Below are 21,389 nucleotides of genomic sequence, written 5' to 3' on the forward strand. Positions count from 1 at the left end.
GGGTTTTAAAGGTGTATTGGTATAAGACTGAAATTCTCTCTGTTCAAAAAAGATCAAGTTTTCTTAGATTAATTGATCTGCTGTTAAGAAAATGTAAATGGTTTTCTCTTTGCCTGCCCAGAAAACCCAGTTTCTATGTTTTGTTTTATCAGGTGTTTAACATCCCTAAGTATATTTAGGCATGTGCTTTAAAACTTTATAAGATTTTAGCAAATGTTGACAAGATTTAAGTTGTAAATCTCTTTAACTCAGGCTTTTCCTTGGTATGCGAAGTTACTCATCAAATACTGCTAAACCAGGGATAAACCTTGGGTTGCATTTGGGAAAATGCTGTAACTAGTCTAGAGATTCTATGCACTTCCTAAATTTTAATGTTTTGGGAGAGCATCACTTGATATTGTAATTATGGAAATGTTATGTATCACAGAAATAACCTGATTTCCTTGCCAGCTCAATGTCTCATCAGCTCTAACCATATCCATTCTGAGTTTTTGTCTGTATAATTGTTTTAATTCTCTTGGGAAATGAGTTTTATCTTCAAGAGATTCATATAAAGGACTTTTAGGACAAATACAGATATTCGATATACTTGAAAATCCTAAAACGGAAATGGGTAAGAATTTCCAAAACTAACTAAAGCTGCATTCACCAGATTTAGTAACATGGGACTAAATGAACTAAAAGATTATAGTGTTGTATCCCTTAATGTTTTGTTTTATTTTAGACACTGCTGGTTCCCTAATGTTTGCTCTTCCAGACTAGGGATACTTTTTTTTAAGTTATCTGTAACTTACAGAGAGGTAAAAGTATTGATTGGTAAACAAATCAAGGCATTCAACTTTTCTCTCTATCTGAACCCTCTGAAAATCAGAAGGTCTCAGTAAGTATTCTTTCTTCCATGGCAGTCAGTCATTTGTATAACTTCAGTAAGAATCTGTTCTCCTTGTAACAGGACACCATTGGAAGCATAGGTTATTTTACCAAGGCTTTGACTGGAGTGTCATATTTGAGAAAGACATGCAAAGACTCAGATATGACCAGACAGCTTTAAGGACCTAAGGTTGACTTTATGAAACCTGGAGCTGTAAAGCCCCTTGGGACTGTTGGCCTGATGCCTTGCTTACAGAGTTCCCAGCAATCTCACCAGGTGAGTAAAGAATGTCACTTCCTGGTAGGATACTTTGGGAACCTCAGGAAAAAGAATTCGCCCAAATTGACAGGTATTGCAGGCATGCCTGATGGCAAGTACGTGGCTTGGCTTCTGGCCCGGAGAGGCTACTAAAAGTTCAACCTAGAGATTCCTTATAAGAAGTTCCAGCAGAGCAGATTCTAAGAGATCTATATGATCACACTCACTGTTCTTGCTGAGCTTTTGTAAATAATAGGCCAAGTTTGTTAAAACTGGACTTGTTTCTCAAATAAATTAGTCCTGATTTGACTATGTCTGGAAATGAGGGTTATTTTAGAGAGAAAAATTATGTTTTAATAACACACCTTTATGGATGTTAAATTCTAGATTTTATTGTCTTTAAATGTTTGTTTACCTAAGCTAAACAATTTGAGGTAAACCTCAGAGAAGTTGCACAATAGCTTTTTTAGTCAATCTTACTATTTTGTGGGGCTGTTAGCAGAACCCCTTGGCACATGATTAAACAACTAGAAAAATGGGATTGATTCCCCTATCGTTGTATAACTGTCACCTTGTGTTTGGCTGGAATAATGAAACTGCCTAAAAGCCAGCATACCACACACTCCATAGGATTAACTGTGGACTTGTGGAGATAATGGAGGACTCCACTTTCTTTATGATTGGAATGGACGATGCTTGGGGACTCCCCTTACCTCTTGACAAGTTTTCTCCCACTTGCCAGTGATCCTCTGTAATCAGCATATTGTTAAGCCTGGACCACTCAAAGGGCTTTTTATTGGTTTCATCCCTTAGTCATATTTATCCTAGAAGCCACCTCTGTTGAGGTGCAATTGTAATCAGATGCTTTAGCGAAGCATAGGACAGCCCTCCTGGTAAAAAGAGCATCGAAGCTCACTATGGGACAGTCCCTGACTGTAATAACCACATTAGGTCCAGATTTGTCTTAGAAGCCGAAGGCCACCAATGGATGATGGAGGCCGACTTATTAAATACTGGGCTATACTTACAGATATGCCAGAAATAATACTTAAAACTTGTCAAACTTTAAACCTAGTTACCTGTATGCCTGAACCTGACCACTGTACTTCTTTCTCTATAGAGCAAAAAAAAAAACTGTTCAGAGGTTATTGATCTTGCTTACTCTGGTTGGCCAGATTTAAGATACCCCTGTTAAAAATACAAATGACAGTTGGTTTACGGATGGCAATAGTTTTCATAAAAAGTATAAGAAAAGCTAGGTATGCCATAGTGCTCACTAGCACTTTGCAATTGCCAAAGCCTTAAAAATAAACATTACCACTGAATCCAAATATGCCTTCCTGGTCCTTCATGCCCATGGAGCTATTTGGAAGGAAAGGGAATTGCTGTCGAGCCATAACTCCCCAATCAAATATGGGCCTAAGTTACAAACCCCTCCTTATCGCTATACTAAGGAAGGCATATATCAAATCTGGGATTTGTGACTCCATATTTGTGACTCCCACCCACTATTGGACAGCTCAGTCAAAAGGCAGTTTAATGCCAGGAACAAAGAAATCCTACGTTTGATACTTGGGCAAATAACACACGACATCTAGGATGGCTGTCATTAGAAATGTGTTCCCAAATAATAGTATTCCAGGCTACTGACTGGTTTGCTACTGATTGGATAAGGCGACCTGGCATTAGATGGTCAGCTCCAAACGGAACCCACTGGATCTGTGGAACTGACCTGTGGCCCTGCCTTCCTCCAGCGTATATAGGTCACCTGTACTTTAGGATTTGCCTGGATTCATGGGTGCATTACTAAAACCATCACCACTCCAGCTAATTTCCCCAACTTAAAGCAGAGATGGACATGATCTGCTTTTAAATGGTATGATCACTTAACATCCATTTTTGCTCCATCTGTGGGACTAGAGGATGTCATTTGGCATGGAAAAGCCCTTAATAAAATATACTACAGAGGCCCTCAGTGACTCACTAAATAGCATCTCCTTACTTAATATCAAAGTCTCACAGATGCACAAGGCAGTCCTACAAAATAGGATGGCCTTAGATGTCCTGACAGCAGTACAGGGTGGCACGTGCGCAATTATCAAAGCAGAATGTTGCGAGTACATCCCAGACTATCACAAAAATGTGACAGGACTAATAAAAGATATGAATACCCAGATTAAGGCTCTACAAGATCCTTCTCTCTCTGGGGAGGGTATGTGCTATGGTGAGTGCTGTGAAGTGTGTAAACCTGGCGATTCACAGACCTGTACCCCTGGGGATAAAAATACGTTATATGTTTATTTTTAAAAAGTAAGTAAATATGGGACGCCTGGGTGGCGCAGTTGGTTGGACGACTGCCTTCGGCTCAGGGCGTGATCCTGGAGTCCTGGGATCGAGTCCCACATCGGGCTCCCAGCTCCATGGGGAGCCTGCTTCGCTCTCTGACCTTCTCCTCGCTCATTCTCTCTCGCTGTCTCTCTCTCTCAAATAAATAAATTAAAAAAAAAAATCTTTAAAAAGTAAGTAAATAAATGAAGATGGGTTTTCCTATGCTTAAATTTAAAAAAAAAAAGATCCTTCTCTCTCTCAGTGAACGGTTAAGTTCCTGGTTTGAGGGAGGACTATGGCCAACAATTAAAAATCTCCTTTTTGGGCTTCTCATTCTTACCGCCTTATTAATCTTCATATGTTGCTTTGTTCAGTGTTTCTCTGCTTGGTGCTGAGAGTCCATTGCTGCAATGATTTCACCACGACAGATGATCCTGACCATGCACAGACACTTCTTCACTGTCAGTGCTGGATTCAGCTGCCTCCGCCTTTCGTAACTCCCCTACACTTTCCTCAACTGATCAATGTTGACCTGAGTAGGTAGGGACAGCTCTACGCCCCTATTCAGCAGGAAGAAGTTACAGAAGATGAGACCTTCCACCTTCAACCACCTTAAAGATTTAAGGGTCAAAATTGTTCAGGGGAGAATGATGAGGGAGCAGGAGGCTGACTGAGGACAAAGCAAACGCTGGCACCTTGCCCCCCTCTCCACCCGCTCCCCTCGGTAATATGTGTAACATTCCTCAGGCACCCCTGACCGCCATAAACGAGAAACAAATAGTTGACTTGCAGAGATCCCAATCCTGCCAGACAGGAATCTGCCAACTATCTTGATGCTGATGGCTTGCTAAAAGACAACATTGGTCTCCCGGCATCTCGCAGGCCCTCTTGAGCATATGAAAACTCCGTTGAAACCTCCCTTTCCCTCACCTCCGGACCTCAGCCCACCGAACCTCACCTAGGTTCTAGAACTTCATCAGGGTGTTTTGCCTGATTTAAGAGAGGAGCCTAATTAGTAAGAAAGTACAGACTGAGGCAAAATGGAGGTCAAAATGGAGGCAGCTGAAGTCCTGTTTCATCTTCCCCTTTTTTCCTTTGCTGCTTGGTCCCGTAGTGAGGGAGTGTATTCATTTTCTTTTGATGTATAGCATGGTACAACTAATTTAGCAGCTTAAACAACACCCAGTTCCTGTCTCACAGTTTCTGTAGACGAGCAATCTGGGTACTTGGTAGCTGGACTTAGTAGCTGGAGATGTAAAACATCTCACCAAGATGTCAGCTGTGGCTACAGTTTTTATCTGAGGTTTAGAGTGTTTTTGCAAGCTCAGTACTTGTTGGCAAGTTAATTTCCTTGAGGCTGTAAGTCCCTCTTTTTGCTAGCTTTTGGTTAGTTTACCACTAGTCCACATAAGCAGTTCCCATATGATTATGGTTACTTTTCAGACAAGCAGGAGCCAGTCTCCTTGACTTCCTCCGTCTGACCTCTAAACTCTCCTGTAAGACCCCTTTTTTAAAGCTCATCTGGTCCCGTCAGACCCACACAGGATAATTTCCTTTTGGGCCATTCCACTGATTAGGGACCTTAAATACATATGCAAAATCTGTTTGCCTTATAACAACCACTGGAGTGATGGTATCCCATTATATTCACAGGTCTCCCCCCAGTCAAAGAGAGTGGAATTTATAGGGTGTGGGTCATTGAGGGGTCTTAAAATTTTGTCTGCCATTGGGAAAGAAGTATTTTTACTTTTGCCTTTTTAGAATCTGGATATACGTAGGAGCAGAGCACAGAAGGAGAGCAATAACCGATGTGACAAGTTTATTTCTATGTCTTTAAACCTTTCCTTCCCATATTTCCTGGTATCTGACTTTTAAGTGCCTCTATGAAAACATTTTACTATTGCATTTAGAGGAAATTAAAAACTACAACTATAGTAAACTTTAGGTAACAAGAAGGGCAATAGGAGATTGTGTAATTATCATTATTCCTTGATACCTATTGTTTTAGCCATTTTATTTTATTTTATTATTTTTTAAAGACTTTATGTATTTATTTGACAGAGATCACAAGGAGACAGAGAGGCAGGCAGAGAGAGGAGGGAAGCAGGCTCCCTGCTGAGCAGAGAGCCCGATGTGGGGCTTGATCCCAGGACCCCGGGATCATGACCTGAGCTGAAGGCAGAGGTTTAACCCACTGAGCCACCCAGGTGCCCCTGTTTTAGCCATTTTAGAGATGAGATTGAGTCTCATAAGAGATTTTAAAGCTCAAGATAACACTCCTGTTAAGTGACAGGTAGATTCACACTGGCAGTTGTTGTGGTGTGATTAATCCACAGTTTGTGAGGAAGAAATTCTTAACGAAAAAGAATAGTTACTTGAAAGGGTTAGAGTAGGGATATTATTGATTGAACAGAGAAGATAGCAGAAGTTGGGTCATGGTATGTGGGGATGGTTTGAGTCTAAGAAAAATATTTTCAAGAGGAGGCGATTAGTTTTAGTTAAGGATATCAAGCTTTAATAAATACAACAAGGATGAGGCGCCCGGGAGGCTCAGTCGTTAAGCGTCTACCTTTGGCCCAGGGATCTGGGATCAGCCTCGCACCAGGCTCCCTGCTCCACAGGAAGCCTGCTTCCCCCTCTCCCATTCTCCCTGCGTGTGTTCCCTCTCTCACTGTGTCTTTCTCACTCTGTCAAATAAATAAGTAATCCTTAAGAATATAACAAGGGATTAAAATTGTGAGGGAGATACAACTTAATTTCTTAATAGAGAGGGGATGGATATACTAGGGGCTTGGTAAGTCTTTGTTAACTTAATAAACATATAAGTCTTTGGAATTAAGATGTCTCTAGTTAACTGTGACACTCCTTAGGGAAGGGTAGAAAGCAGAGACCTGAAAGAATACTCTTGTATGAGGCCTAGAATGAGATGAATCTTGAGGTGGGAATTATGTCTCTAGAGAAGGAGGGGTCAGTTCTCTGTCATTTCAATAGTTAAGAAAGGATAAGATCCCAGCTTTCTGTCTTAGTGTTGAAAGAAACCTTGTTTTGTTGAGAAATGTGATTATTTTGAAGTGAGCTTTAAGTAGGTCATAGATCAGTTGGTTTTGTAGAATTTTTTCTCCATATAATTCACCCCTTATTGCTTCCCTCAGGTTTTTTTCTTTTCCCTTTTCTGATTCTGTTTTTGCCAGTTCATGCTGGAAGGACATCTCAGGTCCTACTTTCATAAAATACATTCCTTAGTGTCATGGTCCTGAATGGTGCCCTAATAAGTTGCCCTGATGTCTCTATGGAGTTGTGCTGTAATGAAACAGCTATTAAGAATGTTGGTTGCAACTCACCTAAGTGATACCATGAGTCAGAGCTAGAAAAGCACTGAACTTTGGTAATCAGAATAATACAGAGGAAAACCATAAGAAGAAATAATTGGGGAGCCTGGGTGGCTCAGTGGGTTAAAGCCTCCGCCTTCGGCTCAGGTCATGACCTCAGGGTCCTGGGATCGAGCCCTGCATCGGGCTCTCTGCTCAGCAGAGAGCCTGCTTCCCCCTCTCTGTCTGCCTGCCTCTCTGCCTACTTGTGATCTGTCAAATAAATAAAATATTTTAAAAAAATAAATAATTTCACTTCTATCAAATTGGTAAACATTAAGCATTCTGATAATATTAAGTGTTGGTGAGAATGTGGAGAAATTATACTCCCATTTTTGGCAGGAGTATAGATTGACAGCCATTTTGCAGAAAAATTTGATCTAGTAAGTTGAAGATAACATGTGAATAAAAGTGTTCACAGTAACGTTGCTTGCAGTAGCCATAATTTACTTTTTGTTTATTTCTGAAGATTTAGTTTATTTATTTGTCAGAGAGAGCACAAGAGAGCGCGTGGGCATATGGCACACCAGCGGGGTGGGGTGGGGGTGGCAGGCAGAGGGAAAAACAGTGGGACTCTAGCTCAGAACCATCATGACCTGAGCCAAAGGCAGATGGTTAACCGACGGAGTCACCCAGGTGTCCTGCTAGCCAAAATGGTGGTAGAATGAATAAAGAAATGGTGGTTTTCGAGAGTCCAAATAACCTTGATTCCTAGGTTAATTTCATGTTGTCACAGAGTATTATCTTTTTTATATTTAATGTTCGGGATTTGGGATATTCATGAGGGATATTGCTTTGTAGTTTTCTTTGGTTGTAATGTCTTTGTCAGGTTTCAGTATAATGATTATGATGGTCTCAAAAAATAGGTTGGGAGGTGTTCCTTTATTTACTGAAAGAATTTGTTAGCATTGATATTCTTAATTGAATGTTTGTTAGAATTCAGTGATACCGTCTAGACTTGGAATTTTTCTTTGTGGGAAGGTTTTTGGTAGTAGTCCAATTCAGTTTTGTTATTAGACGTATGGCTATTCAGGTTTTGTTTCATCTTGTCAGTTTTGGTAAGTTGTATTTTTAAAGACGTTTGTTTTTCTCCTTTCATTTATTGATAAAATTGTTTATAAGATTCCATTGTAATCCTTCTAATGTCTGTAGGCTCTGTAGTGATAGAGCTCTTCTTTAATTTCTTGTGTTGTTAGTACACTTTTTTTTTCTTGACCAATATCATTCTTGGTTTACCAGTATTGTTACCTTTTCAAGTAATAACATTGCTAGTTTTCTCCATTTATCTTCTCTATTTCATTTGTTCTTTTCCTTATGATTTTCTGTCTTCCACATTTTTGCTCTTTTTTTTTAGCATCTTAAAGTGGAATCTTAAGTTACATATTTTAGACATTTCTTGTTTTTGTTTTTTAACTTAAGCATTCTAAACTATCACTTTTCCTGTAAGCATTGCTATATTCCACAAATTTTGATATGTTGTATTTTTCGTTACTCAATTTGAAATAATTTCCAGTTTGCTTTGTAATTTCTTTTTTGACATGTGGGTTACCTAAAAGTGCATGTAATTTTCAAATGTTTGCGATGATTTTAGGTACCTCACTGATTTCCAACTTAATCTCCTTTGGAGGTCAGATAATATATTCTGTATGATTTTAATCCCTTTAAATTTATTGAATCTTGTTTTATGGTCTATCTTGGTAAATGAACCTTTTACAGTTGAAAAGAATGTATTGTGTAGTCGTTGGGTGTAGTATTCTGTAAATATCAATTAGGTTAAGGTGTTTTTCTGGCCTTTTCAAATCATTTCTGTATTTGCTGGGTTATTTTTGTTTTTGTTTTCGTTTTTTTTTGGGGGGGAAGGGGTTATCGTTTTATCAGTTGCTGAGAGGTTAAAATATCCAATTTCTGTTTCATGCAATTGTCTTTTCCGCCTTTAATTCTGTCAATTTTTGGCTTGTGTTTTCAAGCTGTGTTATTAGGCGCATACAATATATAATATGTCTTCCTGATGAATTGATCTTTTTATCATTTGAAATATTTATCTTTCTCTTTGGTGATACTTTGTTTTTGGGTCTACTTTAGGTGGTGTTGATAGAACTACTTCAGTTTTCTTGAGCTTACTCTTCCCATTATATATCTTTTTTCTCTTAGTGTGGTGCATTACATTGGTTTTTGTCTGTTAAACCATCTTTGCTTTCCTGGGAATAAATCCCATTTTGTTATGGTATATAGTTCTTTGAATATGCTCTTGAGTTTAATTTGCTAATGTTTAGTTGAGTCTTGAAACATTCAATTTTTTTTATTAATAATTTTTTAAAACATTTTGTTTGTCAGGGAGAGCACATGCATGCACAGAATTAGGGGGGAGTGGCAGGCAGAGGGAGGGGCAGGCTCCCTGCTGAGCGAGGAGTTCATTGTGGACCTCCATCCCAGGACCATGCACTGAGCCAAAGGCAGACTCTTAACTGACTGAGCCACCCAGGCGTCCCAAGTCTTGAAACATTTTTATTTTTTAATTTTTCTTTAAAGATTTTATTTATTTTTTTGGGAGAGAGAGACAGTGAGAGAGAGCATGAGCGAGAAGGTCAGAGAGAGAAGCAGACTCCCCGTGGAGCCGGGAGCCCGATGCGGGAATCAGTCCCGGGACTCTGGGATCATGACCTGAGCCGAAGGCAGTCGTCCAACCAACTGAACCACCCAGGCGTCCCTGAAACATTTTTTTTTTTTTTAAAGATTTTATTTATTTATTTATTTATTTATCAGAGAGAGAGGGAGAGAGCACAGGCGGACAGAATGACAGGCAGAGGTAGAGGGAGAAGCAGGCTCCCTGCCGAGCAAGGAGCCGGATGCGGGACTTGATCCCAGGACGCTGGGATCATGACCTGAGCTGAAGGCAGCTGCTTAACCAACTGAGCCACCCAGGCGTCCCGCCCCCTGAAACATTTTTAAAAAATAAAGTTATTTTGGTTGATACAATCCAGTCTTAGTAAATGCCAGGGGTTATGTTCATTTTTTAAATGGAGAATGTGTATCGCATGGTATTGCTTATACATGATCTCATGCTTATAAACTGCCTTATTTGGATTACGCCTGAGTTAAGTGAGTTTATGGTTACCCTAAAGCTACAGGCAGGTCCATAATATAACTGAAAGGTTTAATTTCACATTTGAGCAACAGAGATTAATTTCACATATGCTAGTTTAAATCATACAATGAAATATTGGTGAGTTTGATACAGTTTTCAGTTCTAGTATGTAAGATGCGTATTCTAGGGCACTTCGGTAGCCCACTTGGTTAAGAGTCTGCTTTTCGACTCATGTCATGATCCCAGGGTCTTGGGATCTAGCCCCATGTCTGGCTCACTGCTCAGTGGGGATCCAGCTTCTCCTTCTCACTCTACCTGCTGCTCTCCCTGCTTGTGCTCTCTCTCCAATCAATTAAAAAAAAAAAAAAAGATGTGTATTCTGCAACTAGAGCATAGGTAAGTTGTCAAAACATTCTGAATTATTTAGCTTAACATAATTTTAGTCTCAGAGGTACTATAATTTGAAATAACAGTTTCTTGTTATGATTCAATTGAAACTTCATTTCTGGCATTATGTATTCTTAACACTAAATTTTTAGTGTGTGTGCTGCAACAATCAATGTTTAGTGTTTTCTTTAGAATTATTTGTGAGTGTATTTCTTTCATTTTTATAATTGCAAAATTTATATCTTGATGATTCTGCTTAAGATGGAAACATATTAGTTTATAATTTTACATAAAGACATAAATGAGAATTGATCCCCTGTGCCATTCTTTTTTTTTTTTTTTTTTTAAGATTTTATTTATTTGACACAGAGAGAGATCACGAGTAGGCAGAGAGGCAGGCAGAGAGAAAGGAGGAGGCAGGCTCTCTGCTGAAGAGAAAGCCTGATGTGGGGCTCGATCCCAGGACGCTGAGACCATGACCTAAGCCTAAGGCAGAGGCCCAACCCACTGAGCCACCCAGGTGCCCGTGCTGTGCCATTCTTTTTGGATTGGTTCTCAACTTCTGCTTCCCACTGCATCAGATCCATCCCCACCTCAAACTAAATCTGGTAGATGGCATAGCATTCTGTATTGCTCCATATACTTATCTCTTTGTTCATATAATCTTATATAAATAATTGTATGCTCAATTACGTATATTGGCTTGTTGTCCTGATGAGTTTAGGGGGAAAAAAATGGGATCATTATACATACTAGTTTGCAACTTTCTGTTTTTATTAATACCTCAGAGAAATCCACCATCTAAGATGCAATTCTGCTGTTTATCTAATGTGTAAGTATAATTATATTATTTTTATGACCCCATAATAAATGCTTCGTGGTGTGCTGTGTAAAACTTACTTAAGCATTCCCACATTTACAGGAATATTGTTTCCAATTCTTTGGTATTTTAAACCAGGTTGCAGCTTTGAATATGTTCTTAACTTCCAGATGCTTGTATTTCTGTGGGATAGATTTGTAGAAGTAGAATTGTTGGGTTGAAGGTAGGTGTTGCCAAATAGCTCTCAAAAAACTTTTCTAGTAGCAGTGTGTGAGAATACTTTTTTTTTCCCAATATGTCTCTGCCAGATCTTGGGCTATAGTTTTTAAAAGATTTGCCAGTCGAAAAGGTGTGATGTTACATTTTATTTATTTATTTATTTATTTATCCAGAGAGAGAGAGAGAGCGTGCAAGGGAGTACACACAAGCAGGCAGAGAGGCAGGCAGAGACATTGAGAGAAGCAGGCTCCCTGCCAAGCAAGGAGCCGGATGTGGGACTTGGTCCCAGGACCCCAGGATCATGACCTGAGCCGAAGGCAGCGGCTTAACCCACTGAGCCACCCAAGCGTCCCGTGATGTTACATTTTAAATCAGAATTTTCCTGATGATTAATGATTTTGAACCTCTTTTCTTGTGTTTGTGGACATTTGTGAGTGCTCTTTTCTGAATCATTGTTTTCATATCCTTTGCCCAAATTCTGTTGTTTGTCTCTTTCAAATTGTGGTGCTCACTGTGTATAAAACATTAAAACCCTTTACCGGTGTTGCATATGTTTTCATTTTCCCCCATGTATGAAAACTTTTAATTTATATGAATTACTTTATACTTCTTAGTTTTGAGTTGTGAATAAGATGTTTCCCATACTCTTCTCCCACAGATTTTTATTGTCTTTTCGTTACAATTCATGTTCATCTTGTGTTTATTTTATTAAGTCTTATAGCCTTAGGGCTCCCAGGTTTTTTCCTACAAGACTACTAGCACTTTCTAAAAAATTAAATGGGTCATTCATTTTCCACTGATTTGAGTGACTGCCATTACTTCATTCAGAAATTTCATTTTTATGGTATTCTGTTAACTTATTTTATTGATAGTATTCTGTTTGTATATTAATATTATGTTGAGTTTTCTTTGATGACCTGTTTTGATACTTTTAAGCAGGTTCAACTTAACCTTTTTAATCTTTGGTTGCTCTGGTAGCATTAGTTCTTAAATATAAATATGGTAATTTCTTCCAGAAAATTAAAACAAAACCCTTTGGGTTCTAATTTGAATTACATGAAATTTGCTAATATAGGGGACAACTGACATTCCTACTATAGTCCTTTCCAAATACATCATAGTGTTTATGCTTTTTAATAAGAATGTATAGGGTGGCCTGGACGGTGCAGTTGGTTGAGTGTCTGACTCTTGGTTACATCTTAGGTCATGATCTCAGGGTCCTTTGATCAAGCCCTGCCTCAGGCTCCTCACTCAGCACAGACTCTGTTGGAGATTCTCTCTTCCTTTCCTGTTATCGCACAGGTGCGTTCTCTCTCTCAGATCCTTGGGGAAGAACGTATAATTTATGTATATGAGTGCCAAATTATTTAATCCTTCAAAAGTATTATATAGGTCTAGACGTTTTAAATGATCACTGGTGGCTGGAAGTTGGTTGGGGAAGAGATGGCAGACAATGAGATTAGGTCAGAAACATCCTGGTACAGTGGGCTTTCCCGTCTAGATCCTTATTTTGACTAATATTTATTGTTTCACAGTTGAAAAGGGCATCTGTTGTTGGTTTCATAGGCTCAGTTTAAGCGGTTTTCCCAGCTCACTCAAGTTTCTTCTTTTTTAAAGTTATCTACATTTTTAGTGTTTGTCTGTAGCAATTTATTTATGAGAAACGGAAGAGGGAACTAATTATTCAAGGCACCATTTAGGTTTTGTTTGTTTTTTTTTTTTTCTTGAAGTTTTACTGAATTAGAATTGACATCCCATAAAGTGTACATATTTACAGTGTATAATTTATTAAGTCCTGACATAAGTGTAGACCTATAAAACATCAGTCACCCCAATCAAGGTACTTTTTGAAAAATGAGTGTCCTCTTTGAAATTGAAGTATAATTAACATATAACATAATATTAGTTTCAGATATGTATGTCATGATTTGATATTTGTCAATATTGTGAAATGATCACCATAGTAAGTCTAGTTAACATCATCTTTTTTTTTTTTTTTTTAATAAGAACCTTTAAAAATGACTCTCAACTTTCAGGTATGCAATATTGTAGTATTAACTGTAGTCATATATGGAGCTGTATATTACATCCCCGGACCTTGATTATTTGATAACGGGAAGTTTGTTCCTTTTGATTGCCTTACTTGATTTACCCACCCCAACACCCTGCCTCTGGCAACCACCAATCCGCTCTCTGTATTTGTGAGTTCATAGTATTTTTCAGGGTGGTTTGTTTTTGTTTCTGCTTTTGTTTTTGTTTTGAAGATTCCATGTTTAAGTGAGATCATACAGTATGTATCTTTTTCTGTCTCACTTCCCTTAGTGTAATGCCCTCAGGGTCCATCTGTGTTGTTAGAGGTGGCAAAACTTCATTCTTTTCTATGCCTGAGCAATTGTGTGTGAGTGCATGTGCATGCACACATATGTGCACGTGTCTCTGATTTTTGTAAAAATCCCTTCACCTGTCGATGGAGATATGTCAGTTATCGTCAGCAGTGCTGCAGTGAACATGGAAATGCCGATATCTCTGGGAGATCGTGTTTGTTCCCTTTAGATAAATAACCAGAAGTTGAATTGCTTGATCCTATGGTAGTTCTACTTTCAGCTTTTTGAGGATACTGTTTTCCATAGTGGTTACATCATATACTTTCTACCAGCAGTGCACAAGGGTTCCCTTTTCTTCCCCTCCTTGCCAGCAGTTGTTACTGCTAGTCTTCTAGTCTGGTCTTCTAGTCTTTTTGATGGTAGCCATTCTAACGGGTGTGAGGTGATAGAACTCATTATGGTTTTGATTGGCATTTCCCTGATGACTTGTGATGGTGAGCATTTTTTTTTTAATGTGTCTGTTGGCCATCTGTATGTCTCCTTTGGAAAAATGCCTCCTCAGATCCTCTGGGCATTTTTAAATCATATATTTAAAATCCTATATTTTGCTGTCGAGTTGTATAAGATATAGATAGATGTATGTCTTACATCGATACGGTATCTGTTGTATAGGTATTGGATGTTAATCTCTGAGCAGATATATGATATATAAATACTCTCCCCTATTCACCAGGTTGCCTTCTCATTTTGTTTTTTTCCTTGCTGTGCAGAAGTTTTTAAATTTGATTTAGTCTGAGTTGTTTACTTTTGCTTTTGTTGCCAGATCAAACAATTGTCAGCAAGACCTCAGTCAAGTAGCTTACTTGTCGATGTTTTCTTCTAGGAGTTTTATGGTTTCTGGTCTTACATTCAAGTCTTTAATCCATTTTTAGTTAATTTTTGTTTGTGGTGTAAGGTAGTGGTCCACTTTCATTCTTTTGCATGTGGCTGTCCTGTTTTCCCAGCACTATTTATGGAGGTTACTCTTTTTTTTCCCTTATTGCATATTCTTGGCTTTTTTGTTATATGTGGTTAATATATATATAAATGTTTATTTCTGAACTCTTCTCTGTTTCATTGATCTGTGTATTTGTTTTGATGGCCAATGCCGTTTTGTTTGATTTCTGTATCTTCGCGATAACAGTTTAAAATTGGGAAAGGTGGTGCCTCCTGGTTTTTTTGTTTTTTGTTTTTTGTTTTATTTTTTGCTATTTGGGGTGTTTTGCGGTTTAATACAAATTTTAAGATTGTTCTTTTACTGTGAACAATGCTGTTGGAATTTTGATAGGGATAGCGTTGAAGCCGTAGGTTGATTTAGATAGTATGGACATTTTAATAATACTCATTCGTACATGAACACGGGATATCCTTGCATTAATTGCATCTGCTCAGTTTCATTTATCAGTGTCCTGTAGTTCTCAGCGTGCAGGTCTTTCACTTTCTTGGTTAAATTTGTTCCTAGGTATTTTACTCCTTCTAATGTAGTTCTGAGTGGGATTCTTCTCTTGATACTTCTTACAGTCAGTTTTATTAGGGAAATAGTGTACAGTGTGTGTATTTTAAGTGTATGGCTTTTTGTTTGTATTTTTTAGTATATTTGATGTGCAGTGTTACATTAGTTTCAGGTGTACATGCATAATTTTAGTTTGGACAACCGTATGCATTTTTAGAACCACGACCAGCATGGTCCGATGAAAACATTTCCAGTACTCCAGAAAGTTTCCTCATGCTCCTTCCCACTCCTTTACCCCACCATTACCCTTCTCTTTGCCAACCACAGGCTGCTTTCTCTCACTATATAGGACAGAATTTCTAAATAAAATTTCATTTAGATAGGATCATTGTGTGTGTACAGTTTTAGCTGCTTTTGGTGAGACGGTGTGTTTAAGTCATGCATGTTTGTTGCATTTATCAGTAGTTCATTCTTTCTTTACTGGTGTATAGCATTGGCCTTGTATGGATATACTCAGTCTGTTTCTTCATTCACATGTTGTTGGACATTTACGTTGTTACCAATTTAGGCCCGTGTTGAATAAATCTGTTCTTTTTTTTTTTCTTAATTAAAGATTTTATTTATTTATTTGACAGATCACAAGTAGGCAGAGAGGCAGGCAGAGAGGGAAGGGGGGGAAGCAGGCTCCGTGCTGAGGAAAGAGCCCAATGTAGGGCTCAATCCCAGGACCCTGGAATCATGATCTGAGCCGAAGGCAGCGGCTCAACCCACTAGCCACCCAAGCGCCCCTTGAAGCAAATATCTTCATCCTGTCATTTGACCCACAGCTACTTGAACATGTGTCTCCAGAACGGGGTTTCCCAATCTTGGCGCTCCCCACATCTTGGGCCCCATCGTTCTTTGCCGAGGGCCCTGTGCTGAGCTTCCTAGGATGCTTAGCAGCACCCATGGTCTCCACACACCAGAGGCGGGAGAGTGTCTTCCTCACTCCTGCTTCTGACCACCGAATATGTCCTAGATGTTGCCAAACATCTCCCAGGGAACAAAACTGCCCTTGTGCGACACACACATAGGTAGACTCATCACTCTTTAAACATTTCAAAATAGAGGTAGACTCATCACTCTTGAAACATTTCAAAATAGTTTCTCGATAGCATGACGTGTCAAGTCACAGTTCAGATTGATCTGATTATCTCACAATTATTTTGACTCTCTGTATCTGTTAAATCCTGAGTGAGAAGAAGACCCCTGCCGTTGGTTAACAGGTCTCACAAGCCTCTTCTAATGACAGTCCTCACTTTCTCCCTGCTCTTTCTTTAGCCTTGCCATTTATTTTCCTAAGACAGCGGGTCCTGTAAGGGTGCCTGGGTGGCTCAGTTTGGCTCAGAGTCCGACTCTTGGTATCAGCTCAGGTCCTGATCTCAGGGTCCTGGGATCCAGCCTCTTGTTGGGCTCCCTGCTCAGCGGGGAGCCTGCTTCTCCCTCTCCCCCCTGCTGTCCCCCCTGCTTATGCTGTCTGGCTCGTTCTCTGTTAAATACATAAAATTTATATACAAAACCAAGCAAAAGAAAAAACAGTCCATAAGTCTTTTAAAATTTTAAAATTTATTTTATTTTTTAAAGGTTTAAGATATTTATTTCCCAGAGAGAGAGATCACAAGTAGGCAGAGAGACAGGCAGAGAGAGGAGGAAGCAGGCTTCCTGCTGAGCAGAGAGCCCGATGCGGGCCTCCATCCCAGGACCCTGGGATCATGACCTGCGCCGAAGGCAGAGGCTTTCACCTACTGAGCCACCCAGGCGCCCCGATCCATCCCTTTCTGACAAGACCTAAGGGTGTGTAACACGTTACACCAAACATGTAGCTCGCGATATCCCAGACCCTGAAGGGCAGAGCCCTGCTAAATGTTACATCGAACGTTAGTTTATTGGGTTCTCCCAATCTCGCTGAATGTTTTTTCAGATAATGGAAAGCCCAGTGCCAAAAAAGCTGTCGTGAAATGCATCTAGATGGTAAACATGCTTGGTCCTTGTACCCTGGGGCCTATCCCAGAGGGCTCTGACTCCCTGAGTCTAGAGTTGGACAGAAGCATCTGTCTTTTCTTTAAAAAGTGGCCACAGGGGGCGCCTCGGTGGCTGAGTGGGTTAAGGCCTCTGCTTTCGGCTCAGGTCACTATCTCAGGGTCCTGGCATCCAGCTCTGCATCGGACTCTCTGCTCAGCAAGGAGCCTGCTTCCCCCTCTCTCTGCCTGCCTCTCTGCCTACTTGTGATCTCTCACTGTCCAGTGAACAAAATCTTTTAAAAAAAAAAAAAAAAGACAAAAAAACCCCAAAGTCCTTCATGCTTTGCTGGTTTGCACTGGGTTGGGTACAGCTATTTAGCCTGCCATTCCAAACCCAAACTTCCCCTACAACGTTTGGGCTGCAGACGCAGGAAGGCGTTGGAAACTGAGACCGAGGAGAGCAGAGAACGGAGAAAAACTATTCCCAGAGAAAACCGGCTGCAGCTCGAGGCCGGCTCCCAGGGTGGGCGGCGGCGGCAAAGGCCCGGCAAAGGCCAGCGAGGCTGGGGCCCCGCCTGAGGCCCAGGCAGGGAAGGTGCGGCCACAGAGGGGGCGGCAGCTCGGGAAGTGCTGGCCGCGGGGCCTTGCAGGCCTCCAGCAGCTTCCTGGGCCTCCCCCGCGGGCGCCGCCAGCGACTCCGAGCCTGGCGAAGCCGGAGCTGCAGGTGGACTGCGTGGTGTGTGGGGACATGTCGAGCGGCAAGCACTACAGCGTCTTCCCCTGCCAGGGCTGCGAGAGATGCTTCCAGCGGAGGCATCCACAGCAACCACAGCTACACCGGCCGCTCCGACCGCCGCTGCCAGATCGACCAGCACCACCTGTGCCAATACTGCCGCCTGAAAACGTGCTTCCGCGTGGGCATGAGGAGGCGGCGCAGCGTGGGTCAGCAAGGGACACGGATGCTTCGTCCTCCCGCGGAGCTGCCAAGCGGCGGACCTTGGCTTCTCTCCTCAGACTCCTGTGTTTTTAAAGACGGTGAAACGTTTGTCCCTTCTGTTTTCTTAAACGATCACGAAACCACGGAGAGTGTCGGGCTCCAGCCTTGGCCTCCCCAGAACTGCTGGCCGGAATAGAGGGCCAGGGACCAAGGGGCCCATTCCTGGGACAGCCTGGCGCTCAGCACCCCAAGCATGAACTTTCGGGGCCGGTGGGGTCGGCTTCCCTCGGGGGACGGCCTGACGTCTGGACCGGAGCGGCCAGCGGAGTAATGCGCCAGGCAGGTTGTCAGCATACGGAATCCACGTTGGACACTATGTGATGAATGAATCAAGGCCAATGATAAAGATGTTTCCTACCTGAAAACAAAAACAAAACAGAACAAAACACCTGTCCCAGAGAGAGTCCAGAAAAGCCAAGCTCTAGCCATACTACTTCTCTGTCCGTATTCTGTGTCTCAGTTACTCTAGAGTCCGTTGACTTGAAGCAAGTTCCCACAAACGGTTACCCACAAATACTAAGTAACTCAATTTATCAGGACATTGTAGGCACACCTCAGTGGGACACGGTACTGAAAAGCATTTTCTTTCCCTCTCGTCATTTCAGTGGCGCTGCAGACTCTCTGGACAAATAACTGTCCATTTGAGAAAAATTTCTTTCTAATTCAACAGTGTGACACATGTGGTCAACAGCATCTGAAATCTGGAGAAGAAATGAAGTTGCGTGGAGTCCACTGATGTTCACAAACGTCACCACGGACTGCCACCACGTCTTCAAAACTTAGCTGTGTATTTCTTCACTTCTTGAACTAACCACCACTGACACCTCCTGCATGTCCGACATGGCGCTAAGTGTTTTGTTCATGTTCAATGTCACTTGCTCTTTACAGTCATCTATGAAGTGGGATTCTCGTCATCCCCATTTGTCCCATCAGGGAACGGAGACGTACAATGCTTTAGCAGCACGGCTCATAAGAGGCAGAGGTAGGATCTGCTCGGGGTCTGGACCCCATGTTTGAAATCACTATGATTCGTTTCCAAGACCCTACAAAAGCGACAAGTCGTCACCCCAGACGTTGGTTTTCCCCACCCCACGGTCCCCACGTGGCCCCAGCTTCAAGGACATTCTCTCAGTTCCTTCAACAGTACACATCCTTCCCGGCCCTAACTGAACACCTTCCCACATCCGCCTTGATTTCTTAGCCTCCTGGTCTCAGCTTAAACATTCCTCGGGAAATTACAAACTCTAATGCACCCTGTACTTCTCAGCACTCCATGCAGAACAGTAATGACGAATCTCACGGGTCGTTATTTCCTTCCTGTCTTTGCCAGCCAGGTGGTGAGTCCCTCACGCATCCCGTCAGTCCTGTTCATCATGTGTTCTAATCACTGATAGCCACGACCCACCCAAAAGGAAGGCCATTCCCCCTACACACACACACTCACACTGACACACACACACACACACACACCCCCACCCCCCCTGACTGGCCTGATCTCAGGTGCACAGCGGGGATCCTGACAACCCATAGTGGAACGGAAGCTACTCAAGAAGGAGAACGGAACTCCTCCCTCATCAACATTCCACTTACTGGCTTCAAGTCGGTCTCTTCTAGCAGGACTTGAGCCCCAACAAGGCTGAAACCTCATCTGCCTGGTTCGGCCGCATTTCCACTCTCGCTGTCTCCAGGCCCCCCACAGAGTTAGCAGCTCCGTCAGTGAAGCCCCGTTCTGGGCTCTTCTGAGCTGCGAAAGGAGGGGCACACAAGCTGACGGCTACCTTTTGGCAAACCGGTGTACTCTGGGACACAGGCCCGCCTCCCAGCGAGGCCCCAGCCCCCCGGAGACACGGGGCCCTGACGTCATGCCGTACAGGTACCTCCGTGCAGAGAAGCATCTTCCCAAGGGCTGCTCACTTCTTCGTCCTCCGCGCCGACCTTGAGGACGACGTTCAGGAGCTGCAAAGGGGTGTCCTCCGACCAGTGGCCATGGGTCTGGAGGTTGTGAGGTGCTGCGCCCACCGGGACAAGGCTGTGGGGTCTTGAGACGCCAGACAAGAAGCAAGCCTCACAGAAGCCTGGAAGACGGGAGGTGCTTTTGCTCAGACTCAGCTGAAGTGTCTCAGTGCCCCGCCCGTCAGCTGTCCTAACCACCTTCCCGCTCATGGGTGCTGGGCCCACACGCTGAATGGACAATTGCCCTGCTCCCTCGGCCTTGGCCTTCGGAAGGCATCGCTGGATGGGTCTTGGGGCCCCGCCCACACAACCCTGGGCACACAGTCTCTCTCCCATTCCCACCTGGTAGGACCTCGGTCACACCACCATCCTCCTCCTCTGCTGCTGCTGCTGCTGCTGCTGCTGTTTTCTGAGGGTGGCCTGTCTGAGTTCATCGCAAGCTTTAGGTGGCCGTAGTCGGTACAAAACCGAGCTGTCTGGAATGGAATTGCGTTAGCACCCTTTTCAAAACTCAGGTGGGCATATTTGTGGGGACTCTTTCTGGATTCTTTGTTCTGTTCTGTTCTGTTGTGTGGGACTGTCCTTCTGCAAATACCAACACGGGCTTCCTTATTACAACTACTACTAAGTTCGGAAACTCTAAACACTTGTGTTCCCAAATTACTATTCTTTTCAAAACCGGTTTCGAAACTACTCTAATTCCTTTGTCCTTCCACATACATTTTAGAATATTTTGGTCTGTCTCTACGAAAACAAACGAAGCTGACAGGATTTTGATAGAAATGGCGTTAAATCTCTCTCTCAGTCTGGGGAGAATCGACATCGTGGCGATGCTTAGTCTTCCAGGCCCGAACATGGTGTATCTCTCCATTGATTTATATCTTGGACTTCCTTTATCAGTGCTAAAGAGCTTTCGGCGTGGGATGCCTGGACAGGCACTGTTAGATTTATCCCGAAGTAGTTTCTTTGTACGAAGTAGTTTCTTTGTGAAGGTGTGTTTGATTGTGGAGCCTCCATATTCGTTGCTGGCATAGAGGAATTCCGCGTACCTTTATGTGTTTATCCCGTATACTGTTTCTCTGTGAAGTTGCCTTATTAGTTCTAGAAGAATTTGTCGTACCCTCTTGGGGCATCAGGCCTGCAATTAAGATTCCGTGTCAAGGGCTGTCGTGTGACACCCGGAAGATCAAGGAGGGACCCGAATGGCGTCATGCACGTTCTCCTCTCCCTCTTCCCTCACGGGGGAGGTCTCTTCACCAAACACCCTTCTCCTCCTAGGGACTAGCC

General features: G+C 42.2%; 1 protein-coding gene and 1 long non-coding RNA gene across 5 annotated transcripts in view; one reads left to right on the top strand and one right to left on the bottom strand.

The window, feature by feature from the left end:
• The window catches only part of LOC122895785 (thyroid receptor-interacting protein 11-like), a 294,071-nt gene that overhangs the window by 23,574 nt on the left and 249,108 nt on the right, over window positions 1-21,389 (top strand). The gene's annotated exons all lie outside the window — the stretch shown is intronic.
• On the bottom strand, window positions 17,971-21,236 carry LOC122895801. Of its 2 annotated transcripts, XR_006382306.1 has the most exons (5): window positions 21,152-21,236; window positions 20,445-20,578; window positions 20,027-20,224; window positions 19,740-19,893; window positions 17,971-18,507 (listed from the first exon to the last, which is right to left on the bottom strand). It is a non-coding gene; the product is annotated as an uncharacterized LOC122895801 (long non-coding RNA). The 2 variants fall into 2 exon arrangements; XR_006382307.1 differs by having other exon boundaries at window positions 20,445-21,236.

The sequence above is a fragment of the Neovison vison genome, chromosome 14 (assembly GCF_020171115.1).
Source record: "Neovison vison isolate M4711 chromosome 14, ASM_NN_V1, whole genome shotgun sequence".
In the NCBI taxonomy this organism is placed as follows: domain Eukaryota; kingdom Metazoa; phylum Chordata; class Mammalia; order Carnivora; family Mustelidae; genus Neogale; species Neogale vison.